The sequence below is a fragment of the Hypomesus nipponensis genome, chromosome 5 (assembly GCF_054491055.1).
Source record: "Hypomesus nipponensis isolate SF chromosome 5, ASM5449105v1, whole genome shotgun sequence".
In the NCBI taxonomy this organism is placed as follows: Eukaryota; Metazoa; Chordata; class Actinopteri; order Osmeriformes; family Osmeridae; genus Hypomesus; species Hypomesus nipponensis.
Genome location: NC_140365.1, coordinates 13492567 through 13511348, shown reverse-complemented (window position 1 = coordinate 13511348; position 18782 = coordinate 13492567).

Genomic DNA, 18782 nt, shown 5'->3' with positions numbered 1-18782 from the left:
AATCATTTGAGATGGATACTTGAATGTCTGACTTCCAGCTTAGGCTGCAAAGCTATATATTGTATTGCTCAAATCAGGTTGTGGGTCGAGGCTTTCGAACAATCCCTGACAATAGAGCTAGATTTTTCTGTATCGCTTAAAAACGTTTCCACAACCCTAATAACACGTGTTGACGGCCGTTTGTGCAAATTTTTCAAGCAACATTTTACCGACAGGCATAATTGCCAGACAACTACGGTCTGCATCCAATCAGAGATCTATACATGACATTTTCCAGAAATCTAATCGTGTTCCCCGATATTCAAGGCAGGTCATTACAGCTGACGCCCGTATCCAGAGCGACTTACAGGAAGCACAGACATCCCCCCGAGGCAAGTAGATTGAAGTTCCTTGCCCAAGAACACATAATTCTCCATGGCCAGGAATCAAACTGACCACCCTATGATTAATAGCCCAATTCACAAACCGCTCAGCCATCTGATCCCCTTATCAAGTAGGAAATAAACATGCATGTGCATTTTGGTAAGCTGGTATATTGTCAGAGTGTGACAGGGCTTCAAGTGAGTGGAACATGTAAAACAAATGGGTAATTCAGGTATTCTCTAAGGAAACATTGCAACATTCAACTTAAAGTGGAACTGAACTGCGACACAGTGATATTATAATCGTGTATACATTTAATGACTAAAAATATAAACATACAACTGTATACCATATTCTATAAATAATCGAAATCTGTAGTGTGTAAATTATGTACTTAAAAAAGAACCGTGCGCCACCATGTTTAAATGACGTACCCATCTGACGTCATGAGAATGGTTGCTCTCAATTCACCTTATTCCGCCCCGCCCACTTTCTTCATCTTTTTGCACTTCCGTTGTATTTGCACTTCCGCTTTACCGGGGATATCATTCAATTCAATGGAGAACTGCCGAGAAGTCCCTCTGCTAAAATATTAAATCATTTGGTGGATTTGTGCAAGATGTGCTATGTTCGTGTGCTACAACAAGTCAACAATACACCATTTCACTGGATGGCTTGAAAACGACTTTTAAGTGTTGATATAATTCGTTTGCCGGTCAGATTGCTGCCCTGCACTCTGCTGTGCTGCGATATGCAGGCATCACATTAGCCACAAACATAAGATATTCTAACGATTTCACTGCAGGGCATATGCATTTGCTATACTTTGTTCGAAAGCTGAGGTCCTCTAGAATTCAGTCGTGTGATTAATTTTACAGTCAGTACATGTATTTGAGACTTCCCCTCTAAACCGACCAGCTAGCACTGTTAGCAGTAGAACGTTAGCTAGCTTCTTGTTTATCTACTTGAGGCTCTAGTTTTTACACCAGGTCTCTGCTATTAGCCATAAACTGCAAATGTATGAGTGACAAATTGTGCTGTAATAATAAAAAGTTACAACCTTTTCATCGAGGGGCTTTGGTACAAGCGATATGCAACGTGTTAAAACTTACAAGATATGTATCTTCCCTCCTATCTAATGGAAGTTAGAAAGACGCATGAAATAATTTGATTGCCGCGTTGTTTCAAAAGCTTTATATTAAATTTAGATGTACTGCAGCAATTGTTTTGCTCACAGCCATGCCCATACGTTTGGTTATAATCATGTATCTACTTATATCATGAATTGAGAACACTAAAACATACTAAAATATAGTTAGTTTACACCCTTTATTAATACGAGCAGACAAAAGGAAACTTCAGTTTTTTTTTTTATTCAGCGCCTTCAGCCAGGGACGCAGATCCTCAACTTTGGTTGGAGGTCGATGCAAATTATGTCGGCCCACAACACTCGGACCTCTTCTTTCCATGGTCAAAACAATGATAATACAGGGTCTGATTCCGTCTTCTCCACCTGTTATGGCAGCCACAAACTGCAGTTGACGCTGGGCATCTTTATTAGCCATAAATGAGTACCAGAGCCTGTTTAAGACACTGTCTTTTAGCACCGTTATAAAGTGGAAAGTATCTAAACCGGAAATGAGAATACGCGGATGGCCGCGCCCATCGTGACTTCCGGAATAAGGTCAATAGGCTCTGTGCACAATCGTACTGACGAACTTCCGCTGTAGCCGCAATAGGGAAAATCGGCTTCCGGTTTACTCACCCGGAAGTGTCCAAAAGTGTCCCGGAAGTGTCCACCCACATCACCCGAGTGTCCAAAATGCTCAGCTTTAGTAGATGTCTCCAAGCCCTGCCTAAAGTAAGCATCAGTGACGTCCATCGCATCGTAAATGCTTTTTCCCCTGCTCCAACAAGCAAGCGGGACAAGGGATTCAAACTGTACATATCCAATTATCTGCACAACTATGAGGGTAAGTAGTTTAATGTGGTGTTCCGATCGGCTAGCGGCTAAGCTAGTTAGCGATGTGTTCATTTTTAGTGTAGTATAGAAGCTTGTTTTTCTTTATTTGAAACGCCAACTGTCCGTTTATATGTATTATCATTTGTATTTCTGCCCCTCTCAGTTTCTAATAAAAATCAGGACACAGGGGAAGTCGTGGTCAGGGCATTGTGCTACAGGTTCATGCGGAAAGCTGAGAAACCTCACAGTCTGACTGTATGGTGATGTCGATTGATAAGTTCAAGTTCAGCCAACGCTTATAAGCTTGTTACTTTAATAACCCGGCTTTCCTAATGTTGCTGGGGGTTTAGCTAAAGTCAGGTACGTTTATTATAACTCCCAAAAATAATGATCTTCATTAGGCAGGTAAGTTTACCTAGCTGATCCCCTCTGGATTAAATGTGTTCTTATTCAAGTTTTCCCCAACTCAGTCATTCACTTAAAATGCAATCTTGTGTTTAAGGTATTAGGCTATCATGTTTCAAAGAAAAACTGTTATGGATCTTGATTTAATACAGTTGGCAATGGCATATTATACAACACACTGTAATCCAACATATAGAAATGAATGACATTTGATCTGTCATTATAGAATTTAGATATAGAAAATATTGTAAAAACAAGATTGTGTCCTAAAAGAATGGTTAAACAGTGACCAAACTAAGATAAATAAGTATTTACTCTGACATTTTACTCATGCAGGTGGTACTGAAAGATTCCAGTCCTGTGGAGCTGCTTCACCACAACTGCACATGTGTTGCTGGAGCAGCATCATGCAACCAGAATTTCACAGATGATGCCCATGCTGCAGATCATCGGCGCCTCCGCTGTAGAAAAATCTTTATACCCCTCTGTCACCTAGGGATGTAATCATATATTTGTAGCCACCATCCAGTTCTGTGGCAGTACATTTGATCAAAAGGAGAGGAAAAAGAAAATAATGAAATATTAGTATATTGTTTTATATGAAATCCCTACTCACCCAAAGGGCAGAAAGATCAGGCAAATCCCCACTGAGGCCTTTGTAGAGTGTGCTCCTGTGTGGAACATAAAACTTTCATGAGTGGAAAGTGGCACAATCCACAATCCACACAGGTATTTTAATTCAAACAGGCAACATATTGGAATACATAGACAATATTCAGGTTTTACCTTATACCATCTTCGGTTGCTCTACACTTTGGTTTAGCAGAAAGCACAGCCATTTTATCCACAAGGCCTGGCTTTACACCCTATCAAGTTATGCAGAATACAGTTACAAGTTACTGCTCCAGCAACACATGTGCAGCTGTGATGAAGCAGCTCCACAGGACTGGAATCTTTCAGTACCACCTGCATAAGTAAAATGTCAGAGTAAATACTTATGTATCTGAACTTGGTCACTGTTTAACCATTCTTTTAGGACACAATCTTGTTTTTACAATATGTTCTATATCTAATATTCTAAAATGACAGATCAAATGTCATTCATTTCTATATGTTGGATTACAGTATGTTGTATAATATGTAGTGCTGTCAGTTTAACGCGTTATTAACGGCGTTAACGCAAACCCAAATTAACGGCGTCAATTATTTTATCGCGCGATTAACGCTCTTTTTGGCCTAGCAAACTTTGTAGTTTTTTTCACATGCTGTTGCAACAACTACCGACGTTAGAAAAACTACACCACACCGGATCTAGCTAGACCGGAAACAAAACAACAGGCACGCCAAACACTCGTTTGGCTTGCGAGCTGGCTAAAGAGTAGTAGCAGAGCCCGTTTACGGATATTAGACATTCTCTGGTAGTAGGCTAACGTTACGTTTTGAGTGGATGACGAGCGCGAGATGCCGAAATGGATGCCAATAAGATTCTGAATGGAAAGTTTGCTTTTAAAAAGTTGCCAAATGGTTCTATTGACAAGACCAGTGATCTGTGTGTTTTGTCGTTGTAAACTGAGCTATCATCGAAGCACGTCCAGTCTGAAATACCACTTGATGGCCAAGCACACAGCTGATGCGAATTCTCTGCCCCCTCGTCAAAGCCAGGCGATTGCAATGTTGTTTTCAATAAAAAAAATATTTGCACAAAGCAATCCGAACCACTTTTCTATGTTGATAAGAGCATTAAAATTTGAAAAAAGATTGGGACAAAAAGAAATCAGGGACATTTAGAATAGATAAAAATGTGCGATTAATTGTGATTAATCGCGAGTTAACTATGACATTAATGTGATTAATCGCGATTAAATATTTTAATCGTTTGACAGCACTAATAATATGCCATTGCCAACTGCATTAAATCAAGATCCATAATAGTTTTCTTTGAAACATGATAGCCAATACCTTAAACACAAGATTGCATCGTAAGTGAATGACTGAGTTGGGGAAAACTTGAATAGGAACGCATTTAACCCAGAGGGGATCAGCTAGGTTAACTTAATGAACCTAATGAAGATCATTATTTTGGGGAGTTATAATAAACGTAACTGACTTTAGCTAAATCCCCAGGAACATTAGGAACGCCGGGTTATTAAAGTAACAAGCTTATGGTGTTGGCTGAACTTGAACTTATCAATCGACATCGCCATACACTCAGACTGTGAGGTTTCTCAGCTTTCCGCATGAACCTGTAGCACAATCATAGAGTTAATATAACTAGAGACAGCTACTTCTGTCTTCCAAGATGGCGTCCCCATTCATTTCTATGAAAAGTGCTCAGTGGCGCAGTGAGGCAAGCGAGAGCTCCTAACGGACCGCGCCATCTTTCCAGACCGACTTGTCCGGTCTTGCGCAGAAGCTTGTTCCTAGTTCCATAACTCATGCATGCTTGCAACTAGCCAGAGAATGTCTGTATACGTCATACTTTGCGACAACCAGTTGCGAGCTTGTGAGCTGGAGCTAAGGCATTGCAGAAAACTGTCAGAATGTGGTACAAGTCCGATCAAGAAGCAGATAGCCTACATGTGAACTTTACGAAAATCAATACTATTAGTACTGTAGTATTATACGGGCAGGGCCTATACGTTGTTCTTTTCGCTTTGTGTTTATAGTTTAACTGTATTGTGTCGGATAAATAAACTTTAAACCTGAATATCTGGCTCCGTTGTTGTTCTAGCTTTGCAAAGCAAATTAAGCTTATACCTTTACTATTATAATGATGATGAGTGTTGTTTACAATTACTAGCTTATTGTTAATGCCATCGTTGTGGTGTCAACTGACTTAAAGTTCTAACAATATAACGACCATAACAATATTGACGTTATCAGACATGATTTATTCATCTTTGTCTTTGCCTCAGAATAACATGTCAACAATATATAATGAAACCGTAACATGCCACGATATTATAACTAATTAGATTAGGCTATAATTACGTTTGTCATGCCATGTGCATAATAGCGTTCATTACAAAATGGTTAAATCTGCATTAAAATAACTTAAATTAACTCTACAAACAACCGTCATGTATGTGCAACCATTTGTAAAACTACAATAAAGGCAGGCAGCTGTAGATTATCAAATCCTTTCTCTTTGTTCTCATTCAGCTCAGGTAAATCAGCGATTTGCTGATGCTCCCTTTTGTGCTCGTTCATTGTTCGTATACACGTTTCCAGGCAACTTTTCTTGACGTAAGCAAATACATGGGCTGCTAGTTTACCCATTTCGGATTGGTTTCAATCTTTGCAAAAATCAGGAAAAATTCTTCTATGAAAAAGCTAGTAGTATGAGCCAGGTTCGAGAATCTAACAAAAATTATTGGGGGAGATAGTTTTCGATATGTTGACTGGAGTTAATAGAATAAAAACGACCGGACGAGTCGGGTAGAAAATCGGAAATGCAATACCAACTACATCCACCGGGGCTGTTGCCTCAAGCCGAGAGTCGAGGGGTGGGGCTTGAGCACAATGCCCTGACCACGACTTCCCCTGTGTCCTGATTTTTATTAGAAACTAAGAGGGGCAGAAATACAAATGGTAATACATAAAAACAGACATTTGGTGTTTTAAATAAAGAAAAACAAGCTTCTATACTACACTAAAAATTAACACATCGCTAACTAGCTTAGCCGCTAGCCGACTGGAACACCACATTAAACTACTTACCCTCATAGTTGTGTAGATAATTGGATATTTAGAGTTTGAATCCCTTGTCCCGCTTGCTTTTTGGAGCAGGGAAAAAGCATTTACGATGCGATGGACGTCACTGACGCTTACTTTGGGCAGGGCTTGGAGACACCTACTAAAGCTGAGCATTTTGGACACTCGGGTGATGTAATTATGTACTTGCAGGGCCGCAGTTGTCCCATGTTGCAGAATATGTGTTTTTGTCGGAAGATATAGTTAACACTGACAAGTTGAACAACACCGAGTGGTGTACTTGTAGTTGTAGCTAGGGATCGGCTAACGATGCCTTGTGAAGCTTTGGTTTATTCCGGATTGTGCCGAACCAAAGAGCTGAACTATTGGCGCATTGAAATTGGAGAGCACAGTGACATCTAGTGGTCAGCTAAAATTATAGCAGCCGTTTAAACCAACTGAATGCGATGTACCAGTAGTTTCTGGCGGTACTTCGCCTCGTTAATTATTCAATGTCGTTCATTTTTGTAAGGCTACGTGATGGTCTAATTTTCGTGTTCATTCATTAAAACCATATGTGTATTTGAGAACTGTGTAATTTTCATAAAATACATGTTTTACTGTGATGGTCTACACCACACTTTGTAATGTTCTGCAAACAGTATAAGGGCGGTATAATGCTTAAGTGTATGGAACGATTAAATGACTGCTGATACAGAGTGGTAGACTACACAACCACTCTGCTTGTAGCTAGCTACTTGTCGTAACTGCAGACAATGCCGACAGAATGGATCTGATCAAAGAAGCAGACCTGCATAACCTGGGTGTTGGTGGTCCACCAAAATGATTGTTGGAGCCATTACGCACCTTGTTTTGTTTTGGGTACACACCACGTTTGTGGTGCTGATTAATCTGTAGTTTTATGTTTGAGCACTGGGTGGAGCATTGCCTTTTGGAAGGTATATAAGTAATTAACAGCCAGGGATACACAGGTGTGTGGCTAGGGGAAATGCATACAGCTTTTCACCGTGTCAGGTCTGTGTCAATTGATCCAATACAAAAGAAAAATATAGCTGCAAGCAGCAATGGAGGGGCCAAGCAGTCCAGAGCAGGACAAGGCCTCCATAGCACATGCGCAACAATGAAGTCACAGCAACCTGTTGCACTCATGCAACACACCAAGTTTGGTTGAAATATCTGTTTGCGTTCAAGAGTACTGAGTGTTCAAATTTTAATTTTTTTCTGGTATAACACCACAGGCCTTCTCTGCTCCTCATGGGAACGAAGGAACCGAAGTTTGGTGATGATCAGACACATTTTTGCTGAGTTATGCTCTCACGTGTCTTTTGCAGCTTCGCTGCCGCCTTTGATCAGCTCTAACGAACAAACGGTTTTGAAAATGGAAAATCCATGCAACACCTTTGTGAAGCTTGGTCTGAAGATCATCTGTGCCAAATTTAGTCAACATTGGACAACATTTGGGGCGTGCAAAAGGTTTTTAAACTTTTCCATGAAATCCAAAATGGCGGCCGCGTCAAATCGGTTATTATGAAATATTATCAATGGCCAGGCTTGATATCTCACAAGACATCAAGAGACAAAGAAATTACTTTATTAAGGTAAACACTTCCATAGTTATTAGCCAAAACACGTTTATGCTTCCGGCCACGCCCCCTTTTAGTCACATGACACCATTTTTGGAGGACATCCTTAGAATAAAGTTCCGAGTAGGCCTAACAACTTTGGTGTCACTGCTTCAAAGAACTGCTGAGATATGGCTTCACTTCCTGTTTGGCGGCTTTTCTGCAGAATTTGATTGGCTGTACTGGACAAACGGTTTGGTAAATCAAATATCCTTCGATACATTTTGTGAGGCTTGGTCTGAAGATCATCTGTGGCAATTTTGAAGAAGATTCGACAAGAATTGTAGGAGAAGTAGGCTTTCAAAGGTTTTTGATAAAACCGGAAATAGCGGAAAATCTGTATACCGGAAATTGACGCCATGGTGTGCATTGAACTCGGCGTGATCCAGGGAATCCAGTGGTACCTCATTTTTGAAAATGGGTCATACGGTTCAAGAGTTGCGTGTGTAAACACAACTCAAACTTTGACCCGTTGGTGGCGCTAGAGTGCCAAAGCATGGGACATGAAACTTTGTGAATTGGACCAGGGGACTGTCCCCAATGAGTGTACCAAATTTCAAAACTTTCGACCAAGCGCTTATGGGGGCTGCCATAGACACCCATGGCGGAATAATAATAATAAATATAGCTGCAAGCAGCAATGGAGGGGCCAAGCAGTCCAGAGCAGGACATGGCCTCCATAGCACTTGCGCAACAATTAAGTCACAATAACCTGTTGCACTCATGCAACACACCAAGTTTGGTTGAAATATCTGTTTGCGTTCCAAAGTACTGAGTGTTTAAAGTGTTTTTTTCTGGTATAACACCACAGGCCTCCTCTGCTCCTCTTGGGAACGATGGAACCCAAGTTCGGTGACAATCGCTAAAATGGTTGCTGAGTCACGCTCTAACGTGTCTTTTGTGGCTTCGCCGCCGCCTTTGATCGGCTCTACCGAACAAACGGTTTCGAAAATGGAAAATCCATCAGACACCTTTGTGAAGCTTGGTCTGAAGATCATCTGTGCCAAATTTAGTAAACATTGGACAACATTTGGGGCGTGTAAAAGGTTTTTACACTTTTCCATGAAATCCAAAATGGCGGCCGCGTCAATTCGGTGGTTATGAAATATTATCGATGGTCAAGCTTGATATCTCACAAGACATCAACAGACAAAGAAATTACTTTATTAAGGTAAACACTTCAACAGTTATTAGCCAAAACACATTTATGCTTCCGGCCACGCCCCCTTTTAGTCACATGACACCATTTTTGGAGGACATCCTTAGAATAAAGTTCTGAGTAGGCCTACCAACTTTGGTGTCACTGCCTCAAAGAACTGCTGAGATATGGCTTCACTTCCTGTTTGGCGGCTTTTCTGCAGAATTTGATTGGCTGTACCGGACAAACGGTTTTGAAAATTAAATATCCTTCGATAACTTTTGTGAAGCTTGGTCTGAAGATCATGTCTGGGAATTTTGAAGAAGATTTGACAAAATTTGTAGGAGGAGTAGGCTTTTAAAGGTTTTTGATAAAACCGGAAATAGCGGAAAATCTATATAACCGGAAATTGACGCCATGGTGTGCATTGCACTCGGCTTGATCCAGGGAATCCAATGGTACCTCATTTTTGAAAATGGGACATACGGTTCAAAAGTTGCGTGTGTAAACACAACTCCAACTTTGACCCGTTGGTGGCGCTAGAGTGCCGAAGCATGGGACATTAAACTTTTTGAATTGGACCAGGGGACTGTCCCCAATGAGTGTGCCAAATTTCAAAACTTTCGACCAAGCGCTTATGGGGGCTGCCATAGACACCCATGGCGGAAGAATAATAATAAATATAACTGCAAGCAGTAATGGCGGATTCCTCCAAACACTGCGAACCATTGAAAAATGTTTATTTTTGACAAATTGTAACTGTATAGAAAAATGTATGCTGCAGAATTACCAATGGCATACCAAATCTGAAATGCAATACCATCAAGATCCACAAGGGCCTTTATTTCAAGCCAGTAAGTGAAGGAAGGGGGCTTGGTGAGCTTATCCATTCCAGAAAGCCTTGTATCTTTATGCATTAAGGCGTGGCCTGTAGCGCCACCTATGGGTAATGGTGGACCATTTGTGGTGTGGTAGTTACTCTTGGCCTATACTATTAATGTTTCAGGATTTTAAAAACTTTTTACCATTGCATATAAAATCGGAAATGCAATACCAACAGGATCCACATGGGCTTTGGGTAAAGTGTGGTAGTTACTCTTGGCCTGTACTGTCAATGTGTCAGGATTTGGAGACCTTTTTACTATTGCATACAAAGTAGGAAATGCAATGACACCAAGGTCCTCAAGGGCCTATGCTGATATTCAAGGAATGAGTGGGGGCTTGGTCAGCCCACACAGTCCTGATATGTTGCGTGTGTGTCTTGCCAAGCCCGCGCGTGTCAAGGGAAGAATGAGTGTCTGAGAATTTGGAGCATGCGCGGGGAGGAGCAGGGGACACATTTCATTGTAAATTTCCCTAGAAATTAGCCAAGCATGCATGTTTCAAAGATTCACCAAAAATCGACCTTTCATCTTAGAGTCAACTTTTTCTCAGATTTGTGTACTAAACATTCTCAAGAGTCTTCATATGAACTTGTTTGACTGGCTTACGTGTAAAGCATTGCGAACCATTGAAAAATGTATATTCTTGACAAATTGTAACTGTATAGAAAAATCAATGCTGCAGAATTTCCAATGGGATACCAAATCTGAAATGCAATAACATCAACATCCACAAGGGCCTTTATTTCAAGCCAAGAAGTGAAGCGCTTTAATCTTCACAAGAAGTGAAGTGCTTTGTGCTTTAGGGCGTGGCCTGTAGCGACACCTATTGGTAATGGTGGGCCATTTGTGGTGTGGTAGTTACTCTTGGCCTATACTATCAATGTTTCAGGATGTTTTTAACTTTTTACCATTGCATACAAAATCGGAAATGCAATACCAACAAGATCCACATGGGCTTTTGTTAAAGTGTTGTTGTTACTCTTGGCCTTTACTATCAATGTTTCAGGATTTGGATAACTTTTTACCATGGCAAACAAAATCTGAAATGCAATACCATCAAGATCCACATGGCCTTTGCAAAAGACCAAGGAACACTCTCCTGAAATGTTGCGTGTGCGTCTTGCCAAGCCCGCGCGTGTGTCAAGGGAAGACCTATGGGTAATAGTGGGCCATTTGTGGTGTGGTAGTTACTCTTGGTCTATACTATCAATGTTTCAGGATTTTTATAACTTTTTACCATTGTATACAAAATCGGAAAAGCAATACCAACAAGATCCACATGGGCTTTTTGTTAAAGTGTTTCTTTGCCTATACTATCTATGTTTCAGGATTTTGAGACCTTTTTACCATTGCATACAAAATCGGAAATGCAATACCATCAAGAGCCACATGGGCCTTTTTTTCAAGCCAATAAGTGAAGGGAGGGGGCTTGGTGAGCCTATCCATTCCAGAAAGCCTTGTATATTTGTGCTTTTTGGCGTGGCCTGTAGCGCCACCTATGGGTAATGGTGGGCCATTTGTGGTGTGGTAGTTACTCTTGGTCTATACTATCAATGTTTCAGGATTTTTATAACTTTTTACCATTGCATACAAAATCGGAAATGCAATACCAACAAGATCCACATGGGCTTTTGTTAAAGTGTTTCTCGGCCTACACTATCAATGTTTCAGGATTTGAGACCTTTTTACCATTGCATACAAAATCGGAAATGCAATACCATCAAGAGCCACATGGGCCTTTGCTAAAGACCAAGGAATGAGTGGGGGCTTGGTCAGCCCACACTCTCCTGAAATGTTGCGTGTGCGTCTTGGCCGCGCGTGTGTCAAGGGAAGGCTGAGTGTGTGTGAGATTTTGGAGCACGCGCGGGGAGGAGCAAGGGAGACATTCATTGGAAATTTGCCTAGAAATTAGCCAAGCAAGCATGTTTCAAATATTCACCAAAAATCGACCTTTCATCTTACAGTCAACTTTTTCACAGATTTGTGTTATGAACATTCTCAAGAGTTTTCATATGAACTTGTGATTGAATCAGAGTATCAGTTTTTGAATGGCTGATGTGTAAAGCATAATTTTAGCGTTAGCGATAAGTTCAATTTGCTTTATATCAATCATTTTTTGAGATATGAATTTGCCTTTGCACATGGTAACATGTTGTAGTGTCTTCCTCCAGTCTACCAAGTTTAGTGTTGATATCTCAAAGATTTGCTGAGACATGACTTCACATCCTGTTTGGCGGCTTTTCTGATGAATTTGATTGGCTGTACCGGACAGACGGTTATGAGGATCAAAATTCCTTTGATAACTTTTGTGAGGCTTGGTCTGAAGATCATCTCTGGTGATTTTGAAGAAGATATGACAAAAATTGTAGGAGGAGTAGGCTTTCAAAGGTTTTTGATAAAACCGGAAATGGCGGGAAATCTATATAACCGGAAATTAACGCCATGGTGTGCGTTGAACTCGGCTTGATCCAGGGAATCCAATGGTACCTCATTTTTGAAAATGAGTCATACGGTTCAAAAGTTGCGTGTGTAAACACAAGTCCAACTTTGACCCATTGGTGGCGCTAGAGTGGTCTAATGGGAGACATGAAACTTGGTGTAGGTATAGAAGAAACTGTCCTTAATGAGTGTGCCAAATTTCACAAAAAGTTGTCGATGGGGTCTAGGGGCTGCCATTGACTCCCATGGTACAAGAATTACAAATAATAAAACCACCAATAACAATAGGTTTCCTCCTTACGGAGGAATCCTAAATATAACTGCAAGCAGTAATGGCGGATTCCTCCAAACACTGCGAACCATTGAAAAATGTTTATTTTTGACAAATTGTAACTGTATAGAAAAATGTATGCTGCAGAATTACCAATGGCATACCAAATCTGAAATGCAATACCATCAAGATCCACAAGGGCCTTTATTTCAAGCCAGTAAGTGAAGGAAGGGGGCTTGGTGAGCTTATCCATTCCAGAAAGCCTTGTATCTTTATGCATTAAGGCGTGGCCTGTAGCGCCACCTATGGGTAATGGTGGGCCATTTGTGGTGTGGTAGTTACTCTTGGCCTATACTATTAATGTTTCAGGATTTTAAAAACTTTTTACCATTGCATATAAAATCGGAAATGCAATACCAACAGGATCCACATGGGCTTTGGGTAAAGTGTGGTAGTTACTCTTGGCCTGTACTGTCAATGTGTCAGGATTTGGAGACCTTTTTACTATTGCATACAAAGTAGGAAATGCAATGACACCAAGGTCCTCAAGGGCCTATGCTGATATTCAAGGAATGAGTGGGGGCTTGGTCAGCCCACACAGTCCTGATATGTTGCGTGTGTGTCTTGCCAAGCCCGCGCGTGTCAAGGGAAGAATGAGTGTCTGAGAATTTGGAGCATGCGCGGGGAGGAGCAGGGGACACATTTCATTGTAAATTTCCCTAGAAATTAGCCAAGCATGCATGTTTCAAAGATTCACCAAAAATCGACCTTTCATCTTAGAGTCAACTTTTTCTCAGATTTGTGTACTAAACATTCTCAAGAGTCTTCATATGAACTTGTTTGACTGGCTTACGTGTAAAGCATTGCGAACCATTGAAAAATGTATATTCTTGACAAATTGTAACTGTATAGAAAAATCAATGCTGCAGAATTTCCAATGGGATACCAAATCTGAAATGCAATAACATCAAGATCCACAAGGGCCTTTATTTCAAGCCAAGAAGTGAAGCGCTTTAATCTTCACAAGAAGTGAAGTGCTTTGTGCTTTAGGGCGTGGCCTGTAGCGACACCTATTGGTAATGGTGGGCCATTTGTGGTGTGGTAGTTACTCTTGGCCTATACTATCAATGTTTCAGGATGTTTTTAACTTTTTACCATTGCATACAAAATCGGAAATGCAATACCAACAAGATCCACATGGGCTTTTGTTAAAGTGTTGTTGTTACTCTTGGCCTTTACTATCAATGTTTCAGGATTTGGAGAACTTTTTACCATGGCAAACAAAATCTGAAATGCAATACCATCAAGATCCACATGGCCTTTGCAAAAGACCAAGGAACACTCTCCTGAAATGTTGCGTGTGCGTCTTGCCAAGCCCGCGCGTGTGTCAAGGGAAGACCTATGGGTAATAGTGGGCCATTTGTGGTGTGGTAGTTACTCTTGGTCTATACTATCAATGTTTCAGGATTTTTATAACTTTTTACCATTGTATACAAAATCGGAAAAGCAATACCAACAAGATCCACATGGGCTTTTTGTTAAAGTGTTTCTTTGCCTATACTATCTATGTTTCAGGATTTTGAGACCTTTTTACCATTGCATACAAAATCGGAAATGCAATACCATCAAGAGCCACATGGGCCTTTTTTTCAAGCCAATAAGTGAAGGGAGGGGGCTTGGTGAGCCTATCCATTCCAGAAAGCCTTGTATATTTGTGCTTTTTGGCGTGGCCTGTAGCGCCACCTATGGGTAATGGTGGGCCATTTGTGGTGTGGTAGTTACTCTTGGTCTATACTATCAATGTTTCAGGATTTTTATAACTTTTCACCATTGCATACAAAATCGGAAATGCAATACCAACAAGATCCACATGGGCTTTTGTTAAAGTGTTTCTCGGCCTACACTATCAATGTTTCAGGATTTGAGACCTTTTTACCATTGCATACAAAATCGGAAATGCAATACCATCAAGAGCCACATGGGCCTTTGCTAAAGACCAAGGAATGAGTGGGGGCTTGGTCAGCCCACACTCTCCTGAAATGTTGCGTGTGCGTCTTGGCCGCGCGTGTGTCAAGGGAAGGCTGAGTGTGTGTGAGATTTTGGAGCACGCGCGGGGAGGAGCAAGGGAGACATTCATTGGAAATTTGCCTAGAAATTAGCCAAGCAAGCATGTTTCAAATATTCACCAAAAATCGACCTTTCATCTTACAGTCAACTTTTTCACAGATTTGTGTTATGAACATTCTCAAGAGTTTTCATATGAACTTGTGATTGAATCAGAGTATCAGTTTTTGAATGGCTGATGTGTAAAGCATAATTTTAGCGTTAGCGATAAGTTCAATTTGCTTTATATCAATCATTTTTTGAGATATGAATTTGCCTTTGCACATGGTAACATGTTGTAGTGTCTTCCTCCGATCTACCAAGTTTAGTGTTGATATCTCAAAGATTTGCTGAGACATGACTTCACATCTTGTTTGGCGGCTTTTCTGATGAATTTGATTGGCTGTACCGGACAGACGGTTATGAGGATCAAAATTCCTTTGATAACTTTTGTGAGGCTTGGTCTGAAGATCATCTCTGGTGATTTTGAAGAAGATATGACAAAAATTGTAGGAAGAGTAGGCTTTCAAAGGTTTTTGATAAAACCGGAAATGGCGGGAAATCTATATAACCGGAAATTAACGCCATGGTGTGCGTTGAACTCGGCTTGATCCAGGGAATCCAATGGTACCTCATTTTTGAAAATGAGTCATACGGTTCAAAAGTTGCGTGTGTAAACACAAGTCCAACTTTGACCCATTGGTGGCGCTAGAGTGGTCTAATGGGAGACATGAAACTTGGTGTAGGTATAGAAGAAACTGTCCTTAATGAGTGTGCCAAATTTCACAAAAAGTTGTCGATGGGGTCTAGGGGCTGCCATTGACTCCCATGGTACAAGAATTACAAAATATAACTGCAAGCAGTAATGGCGGATTCCTCCAAACACTGCGAACCATTGAAAAATGTTTATTCTTGACAAATTGTAACTGTATAGAAAAATGTATGCTGCAGAATTACCAATGGCATACCAAATCTGAAATGCAATACCATCAAGATCCACAAGGGCCTTTATTTCAAGCCAGTAAGTGAAGGAAGGGGGCTTGGTGAGCTTATCCATTCCAGAAAGCCTTGTATCTTTATGCATTAAGGCGTGGCCTGTAGCGCCACCTATGGGTAATGGTGGGCCATTTGTGGTGTGGTAGTTACTCTTGGCTTATACTATTAATGTTTCAGGATTTTAAAAACTTTTTACCATTGCATATAAAATCGGAAATGCAATACCAACAGGATCCACATGGGCTTTGGGTAAAGTGTGGTAGTTACTCTTGGCCTGTACTGTCAATGTGTCAGGATTTGGAGACCTTTTTACTATTGCATACAAAGTAGGAAATGCAATGACACCAAGGTCCTCAAGGGCCTATGCTGATATTCAAGGAATGAGTGGGGGCTTGGTCAGCCCACACAGTCCTGATATGTTGCGTGTGTGTCTTGCCAAGCCCGCGCGTGTCAAGGGAAGAATGAGTGTGTGAGAATTTGGAGCATGCGCGGGGAGGAGCAGGGGACACATTTCATTGTAAATTTCCCTAGAAATTAGCCAAGCATGCATGTTTCAAAGATTCACCAAAAATCGACCTTTCATCTTAGAGTCAACTTTTTCTCAGATTTGTGTACTAAACATTCTCAAGAGTCTTCATATGAACTTGTTTGACTGGCTTACGTGTAAAGCATTGCGAACCATTGAAAAATGTATATTCTTGACAAATTGTAACTGTATAGAAAAATCAATGCTGCAGAATTTCCAATGGGATACCAAATCTGAAATGCAATAACATCAAGATCCACAAGGGCCTTTATTTCAAGCCAAGAAGTGAAGTGCTTTAATCTTCACAAGAAGTGAAGTGCTTTGTGCTTTAGGGCGTGGCCTGTAGCGACACCTATTGGTAATGGTGGGCCATTTGTGGTGTGGTAGTTACTCTTGGCCTATACTATCAATGTTTCAGGATGTTTTTAACTTTTTACCATTGCATACAAAATCGGAAATGCAATACCATCAAGAGCCACATGGGCCTTTGCTAAAGACCAAGGAATGAGTGGGGGCTTGGTCAGCCCACACTCTCCTGAAATGTTGCGTGTGCGTCTTGGCCGCGCGTGTGTCAAGGGAAGGCTGAGTGTGTGTGAGATTTTGGAGCACGCGCGGGGAGGAGCAAGGGAGACATTCATTGGAAATTTGCCTAGAAATTAGCCAAGCAAGCATGTTTCAAATATTCACCAAAAATCGACCTTTCATCTTACAGTCAACTTTTTCACAGATTTGTGTTATGAACATTCTCAAGAGTTTTCATATGAACTTGTGATTGAATCAGAGTATCAGTTTTTGAATGGCTGATGTGTAAAGCATAATTTTAGCGTTAGCGATAAGTTCAATTTGCTTTATATCAATCATTTTTTGAGATATGAATTTGCCTTTGCACATGGTAACATGTTGTAGTGTCTTCCTCCGATCTACCAAGTTTAGTGTTGATATCTCAAAGATTTGCTGAGACATGACTTCACATCCTGTTTTGCGGCTTTTCTGATGAATTTGATTGGCTGTACCGGACAGACGGTTATGAGGATCAAAATTCCTTTGATAACTTTTGTGAGGCTTGGTCTGAAGATCATCTCTGGTGATTTTGAAGAAGATATGACAAAAATTGTAGGAGGAGTAGGCTTTCAAAGGTTTTTGATAAAACCGGAAATGGCGGGAAATCTATATAACCGGAAATTAACGCCATGGTGTGCGTTGAACTCGGCTTGATCCAGGGAATCCAATGGTACCTCATTTTTGAAAATGAGTCATACGGTTCAAAAGTTGCGTGTGTAAACACAAGTCCAACTTTGACCCATTGGTGGCGCTAGAGTGGTCTAATGGGAGACATGAAACTTGGTGTAGGTATAGAAGAAACTGTCCTTAATGAGTGTGCCAAATTTCACAAAAAGTTGTCGATGGGGTCTAGGGGCTGCCATTGACTCCCATGGTACAAGAATTACAAAATATAACTGCAAGCAGTAATGGCGGATTCCTCCAAACACTGCGAACCATTGAAAAATGTTTATTCTTGACAAATTGTAACTGTATAGAAAAATGTATGCTGCAGAATTACCAATGGCATACCAAATCTGAAATGCAATACCATCAAGATCCACAAGGGCCTTTATTTCAAGCCAGTAAGTGAAGGAAGGGGGCTTGGTGAGCTTATCCATTCCAGAAAGCCTTGTATCTTTATGCATTAAGGCGTGGCCTGTAGCGCCACCTATGGGTAATGGTGGGCCATTTGTGGTGTGGTAGTTACTCTTGGCTTATACTATTAATGTTTCAGGATTTTAAAAACTTTTTACCATTGCATATAAAATCGGAAATGCAATACCAACAGGATCCACATGGGCTTTGGGTAAAGTGTGGTAGTTACTCTTGGCCTGTACTGTCAATGTGTCAGGATTTGGAGACCTTTTTACTATTGCATACAAAGTAGGAAATGCAATGACACCAAGGTCCTCAAGGGCCTATGCTGATATTCAAGGAATGAGTGGGGGCTTGGTCAGCCCACACAGTCCTGATATGTTGCGTGTGTGTCTTGCCAAGCCCGCGCGTGTCAAGGGAAGAATGAGTGTGTGAGAATTTGGAGCATGCGCGGGGAGGAGCAGGGGACACATTTCATTGTAAATTTCCCTAGAAATTAGCCAAGCATGCATGTTTCAAAGATTCACCAAAAATCGACCTTTCATCTTAGAGTCAACTTTTTCTCAGATTTGTGTACTAAACATTCTCAAGAGTCTTCATATGAACTTGTTTGACTGGCTTACGTGTAAAGCATTGCGAACCATTGAAAAATGTATATTCTTGACAAATTGTAACTGTATAGAAAAATCAATGCTGCAGAATTTCTAATGGGATACCAAA